This window comes from Ceratotherium simum, chromosome X (assembly GCF_057802395.1).
Source record: "Ceratotherium simum simum isolate JZ-2026a chromosome X, ASM5780239v1, whole genome shotgun sequence".
In the NCBI taxonomy this organism is placed as follows: Eukaryota; Metazoa; Chordata; class Mammalia; order Perissodactyla; family Rhinocerotidae; genus Ceratotherium; species Ceratotherium simum.
Window position 1 is genome coordinate 4,608,214 of NC_141940.1, and position 6,629 is coordinate 4,614,842.

The following is a 6,629-nucleotide window of genomic DNA, read 5'->3' on the forward strand; positions in this document are numbered from 1 at the left end:
TCTGAACCCAGGCCGCCAGCAGCGGAGCACCCGCACTTAACCGCTAGGCCACGGGGCCAGCCCAATATAATTGACTTTTTATGTTGATCTTGTATCCTGCAACATTGCTAAACTCAATTCTAAGAGTTTTTTTAATAGATTCCCTGGGATTTTCTACATAGACAATCATGCCGTCTGCAAATAGGGACAGTTCTATTTCGCAAGGCCAAAATTGATAGAACTGAAAAAATAAATACACAAATCCATAATTATAGTTGGAAACATCAACCCCCCTCTGTCAGTAATTGATAGATCATTCAGGCAGAAAATCAGTAGGGGTATAGATGACCTGAACAGCACTATCAATCAAATTGATCTAATTGACATTTATAAAATACTCCATGCAGCTCTTTCATTACCTAGTGCAGCCATGGCTTATGGTCCCAAGAAGCATGTGAAGTGTGTAGCACCTCCAAAGCATTGGATACTAGATAAACTGACCAATGTGTTTGCTCCTTGTCCATCTGCCAATCCCCACAAGGTGAATGTCTCCCCCCTCATGCTTTTCCTAAGGAACAGACTTCACTATGCCTTGATAGGAGACAAGGTAAAGGAGATCTGCATGCAGCAGTTCATTAAGATTGATAGCAAGGTCTGAGCTGATATAACCTATCCTGCTTGTTTTATGGATGTCATCAGCATTGACAAGACCAGAGAGAATTTTTGTCTGATCTGTGACACCAAGGGTTCCTTTGCTGTTCACCATATTACACCTGAGGAGGTCATGGACAAGTTGTGCAAAGTGAGAAGGATCTTTGAGGGCACAAAAGGAATCCTTCATCTGGTGACCCATGGAGCTCATTATCTGCTAGCCTGATTCCCTCGTCAAGGTGAACGACACCATTCAGATTGATTTGGAGACTCTGTATGGTGGTAACTAGAGGTGCTAATCTGGGAAAAATTGGTGTGAACACCAACAGAGAGAGACATCCTGGCTCTTTTGATGTGGTTCATGTGAAAGATGCCAAAGGCAACAGTTTTGCCACCCAGCTCTCCAACATTTTCATTATTGACAAAGGTGATAAACCAGGGATTTCTCTTCCCCGAGGAAAAGGTCTCCACCTCACTATTGCTGAGGAGAGAGACAAGAGACTGGTGGCCAAACCAGAGCAGTGGGTAAAATGATTTATAGGTAACATGATTGGAAAGGTTTTTTACTTAATTAAAGATAATATGGCAAGAAAATAAAATAAAATACTCCATCCAACAACAGAATACACATCCTTCTCAAGCTCCCATGGAACATTCACCAAGATAGACCACATTGTGGGCCATAGCATACAATTTAATTTTATGTGTTTTAAAATTTTATGTATTTTAATTTAAAATACAATTTTAAAAGAGTAGAAATCATACAAAGTATGTGTATATACCACAATGGAATTAAATTAGAAATCAAAAACAGAAAGCTAGAAAAATCACCAAATATTTAGAGATTAAACAACATACTTACAACTAACACATGGGGCAAAGAAGAAGGCTGAAAGAAATCTAAAAATATTTTTAACTAAATGAAAATGATAATTTATCAAAATCCGAGGGATGCAGCAAAACCAATGCTTAGAGGTAAATTTATAGCATTAAATGCATATATCAGAAAAGAAGAAAGATCTAAAATAAATAATCTAAGCTTCCATGTTAGGAAATTAGAAAAAGAAGAGCAATTTAAGCCTAAAGGAAGCAGAAGAAAATAAATAATAAAAATTGGAGCAGAAATCAATGAAATTAAAAACAGGAAAACAATAAAGAAAATCAATGAAACCAAAAGCTAATTCTTTGAAAAGATCAGTAAAACTGATAAAACTCTAGCCAGGCTGACCAGAAAAAAGGAGAAAAGAAACAAATTACTAATATCAGAAATCAAAGAAGAGCCATCAGTACTGATCCCATGGACTATAGGATAATAAAGGAATACTATGAACAACTTTATGCTTACAAATTTTATAAATGAAACGGATCAATTCCTTGAAAAATACAAACTACCAAACTCACTTTAGGAGAAATATATAATACAAAGAGGCCTATATCTATTTTAAAAATTGAATCAATAATTATAAATCTTCCAAAACAGAAAGCACAAGGCTCAGATGCAAATGATACCAATACTCTAGAATCTCTTCCAGAAACTAGAAGCAGAGGGAACACTTCCTAACTCATTCTATGAGGCCAGAATTACACTAATACCAAAACCAGACAGACATTACAAAGAAAGGAAAACTATAGATCTATATCTCTTAAGAACACAGATTCAAAAATCCTCAAGAAAATATTAGCAAATCAAATCCAACAACATATAAAAAAGAATTATATACCACAACCAAGCAGGATTTATTCCAGGTATGCAAGCTAGTTCAACATTAAAAATCAATTAATGTAATCCACCACATTAACAAACTAAAGAAGAAAAATCATATGATCATATAAATTGATGCAGAAAAAACATTTGAGAAAATCCAATATCTGTTCATGATTTGAAAAAAAAAAACTCCAAGCAAACTAGGAATAAAGAGTCAGTTTCGATTGCCCATTTTTTCCTTTAGGTTTTTGGGTCAAATCTTGTCTTCTTGTATTACTAGTTATTCTTTTTACTAAGTGCCAAATAATGTTTATAAATTTTTTTTTAAATGTCATGATATTGTAAAGCTGTGGTTAATGATATATTTCACTATAGATTCGTTTCTGGCAGACAACTAGGCTAGGAGCAGATTAGCTTAATCCAATTAGGGATTGAAATAATTGTAAAATGATGTTCAGTCCTTTTTAGGGTTTATCTAATTCTGGTTAGCCCTTACTCTTAGGATGTAACACTTCAGGATCCCAACTCAATACCTGGGGGATTGGGGAGAGGTACCAGGCCCCTCTTTAGTGGGTCCTGAACTCTAATTTTGTCCCCCCAGCACCCTGAATCTGCACAACTTCTCATCCTCTCAGCTGTGGCTTTCAGAATTGGCACTTTCCCCTACAGGGAAAAAGAGCGAAATGCCAATCTCTGCTCTCTGGGCTTCCCTTCCCTTCCAGATCTTGGCCCTGTAAATTCTCCCCGTCGTGGTAGCTCTCTGATGCTCTCAGGCACATTGCCCTAATACTTTTATAGCTTTTCTAGTTGTTCTCAGCTGGAGAATTGAACTGAAACAACCTAGTTTGCTGTTGCTGAAAGCAAAATTCTATTCCTACGTTTTAGAGTATGTTGGCATTTTCTTCATAGCCCAGTATATGTTCAATTTTTGTGAACGTGCAGGGATACTTACAAGCTGAATTTTATGATTACACAGTATAGAATATGGTATATATCAATAAGATGTTGTGATATATTGTATTATGTTTTCAATTATGTGCTGCCATCCATGTAAAAAGATGACACAATCCCTACCCACTGCTATGTGACTTGCAGTGACATCTTATGGATGCAGTACACTTCCTCATCTCAATGACATCAGGCTTGGCCATGTGACTTACTTTAGCCATGGGAATATGAACGGAAGTGATGTGAGCCACAAGGAGCAGAAGCTTTGAGAGCCATCACTGGCTCTGCCACTGCTCTCTTCCCTCTGTCACAACGCTGACATGTTCTGGAGAGGGGCTCCTCCTTCATTTTGGATGTCAGAATAAAGAAAACAGATGGAGCAGAGCCAAAGCCTACCCCAACCAACATGTATGTTTGCTGTTACAAACCACTGGACCTCAGAGGTTGTTTCTTACCACAGCAAAAGATGATAAATATGGATAGACTTTATCATATTGTTTAGATGTTCTATATATCTGCTTATCTTTTGTCCACTTGTTCTGCTATGTGCTGAGAAATTTCTCTACCACAAATGTGTTTCTATTTCTCCTTGCATTTTCTGTACTTTTTTTCTGCATGAATTTTGATGCTCTATTATTTGCTTTACAATTTTTCTGGATTATTAGATCATTGTGGACCATATCCCTTCCTTGGTTTCTTGATTCAACCTTCTCTGATAATAAGATTTCAATCCCTGCTCTCTTTTACTTTGATTTCACCTTTGCCTGAGATGGAATGTGCTCATTGACCAGGACTGAACCATGCAGTATCACTCCTAAGGCTGAAGGAGGTGTGGACCATTCATCACTCTGAACCACATGGAATGGGCAGGGATACTATATAATAATCATGATACTCCTACTAATAATAATACCTTTTGAGTGCTTAGTGAGCTTCAAGTATTTTTCTAAGCATTTAATGTATTAAGTATGTGAGTTGTCTTATTTGAGTAATGTATTACTTCTCATAGCAACCCTGTGAGGTAGGTATTAATACTAGCCTCACTTTAAAGATGGAAAAACTGAAGCATGGAGAGGTGAAGTAACTTGCCCAAGGCTATACATCTAGTAGGTGGTAGATTGAAGAGGGGTGATTGCCCAAAGTAGGGGCTATTGGGCCAACAAAAAAAAGCATATATCCACTCCAATTAGTAAAATTGTGTTAATGTTAATTCAGCTGTAGGTACGAGAAAGAGGTCCCGGAGTTCTGACTCCTGGCAAGGTAAATTCTCGGAGCTCTGCTATGGAACTGAGAGAATTTATCAAGATTTGCCTCCAGCCAGAGGCAAAATATCCTTCAAAATCAGCCAGTTCCCTTGGTTCCTGAGAAATCTGTACTGACTAATTTGATTTTCCAACTGCCCTGATAGTGAGATGGAAATACCCTGACCAGCAGGCTCTCAACACTGTATAGATCTCTTCCACAGAGAGATGGATCTACTGGCTTCCAGTCTAAACACCAATCACTTGGGGGTTTAGGTAGAGTGAGTTACTGCCCCCCATCACTCCCACTCTGAGCCTCAGACTTTAAGGTGAACTGACAAGAGAAATATTTGGGCTCTTCAAATCTGAGGGGAAAAATTCATGGGTTTTGGTGATGTACTACCTCCCCTGTAATAACTAATAATGTTATTATTAGTATCATGAGGCGTTAATGATCTCTGCTCCTCTTGAGCCCCAGGTACTACATGGCTATGCCTCTTCCCTCCAGAGGCACAGAGGCATAGACAGCTTGCTCAAACTTTCTCCTCCTCCTCCTCCTCCTCCTCCTCCTCCTCCTCCTCTTTTCTCTCTCTCTCTCTTTCTCTCTCCTCATTGCTGGAGATGGAGGTACACCAACCTCATGATGGCAGCTGGGGAATGAGTCAGGCAATTCCATACACCACCACCTAGAACAAGGCCCATTCACCGTCAGACTGCTCTGTGCCAATCTGGGATGTCCTTGGCACCTGTAGAGTGTGGCCTTCAAGCAGCCGCCAGTTGCCCAGAGCAGTAATCCAGGCCCCTGATGTGCCACTCATGTGTGCTTTTCTCTTTTCCTTGAAAATGGATTAGGCATGTGGTACCATCCATTACAAGCCAGGTTCCCCTAGTGTAACATGATATTCTGGTCAAGTGTTTGTGATTATGATGACAAAAGGCTGTCTCTCCTTGGCTCCTCCAACATTCCCATCAGGCCATTGAAAGTGTTAACACAGTGCTTGGACACTGAATGGGCCCTTAGGAAGGAAGTGCTCCTTCATCCCTTCTGACTCCCAGATGGGGACATAAAAGCTCAGTGAGGTTAAGTGACTTATTCAAGGTCACCCTATTGGACAGAAAAGGAGACCGACCTCTGATTTTTTGACTCCAAGGCTAATGCTCTTGGCCCTATACCAAGCTAAGTCCCAGTGAGTGATGCCAAGCCATAGTGAGTGGTGCTGAGGGAAGAGGACAGGTCTGCAAGTTGGGAAGCCTGATGTATGAGTTTGTATGGGCTGCCATAACAAAGTACCACAGACTGGGTGGATTAAGTAACAGACATTTATTTTCTTATAATTCTGGAGGCTAGAAGACCAAGATCAATGTCACATGGTCTTCACTTTGTACATGTCCTAATCTCCTCATCTTATAAAGACCCCGTGGGATGAGGGTCTGCCCTAACAGCCTCGTTTTAGCTTAATTACCTCTTTAAAGATCTTATCTTCAAATACCGTCACATTCTGAGGTACTGGGAGTTAGGACATCAGCATATGAATTTGAGGGGACACAATTCAGTCTGATTCCACCCTGTCACTCCTGGCTGTCAACCTTGGGCAGGTCTCAGACCTCAACATTGCCCTTCGTGAAAACAGAGCTGGCCCAGGTCTCCAAGGCTCTGCTCATCCCTGATATCCTAGATGTCATGGACCGTCTCATCAGCGGTCTACGGATGGGCAAGTTTCCAAGGGAGCCAAGCAGGCTAGAGCAGGGGCTGCCTCTGAGAAGAGGAGCTGGGCGGGGGGCACTCAGGACCCCGCATCAGGGCCCAGAAATTCAACAGCACCAGGGCGGGACAGAAAGATGGGCTAGGAAGATGGAGGGAGTAGTCAATTGCTGGATATGAGGCAGTGCAGTGAAGTGGTGGCCTAGCCCTTGGGCTGTATCAACAGAGGCAGAGAGTTCAGAATAAGAGAGGTAAATCCAATGGTTAAGAACCCATGCTTTAGAGTCAGATACATCTGCATTGGAACCCTCACTTAGCTGCATAGTAACGTGGACCTTAGGCAGGCTACTCAGTCTCTCGGGGTCTCTTCTATAAAGTGAAGCTAGTAATACACAACTCACAG

The 6,629-nt window shown here is 40.6% G+C and overlaps 1 pseudogene; it reads left to right on the plus strand.

The window, feature by feature from the left end:
• Window positions 1–400: 400 nt before the first annotated feature.
• LOC101395476 (small ribosomal subunit protein eS4, X isoform-like) lies at window positions 401–1,164 on the plus strand (annotated as a pseudogene).
• Window positions 1,165–6,629: the final 5,465 nt, after the last annotated feature.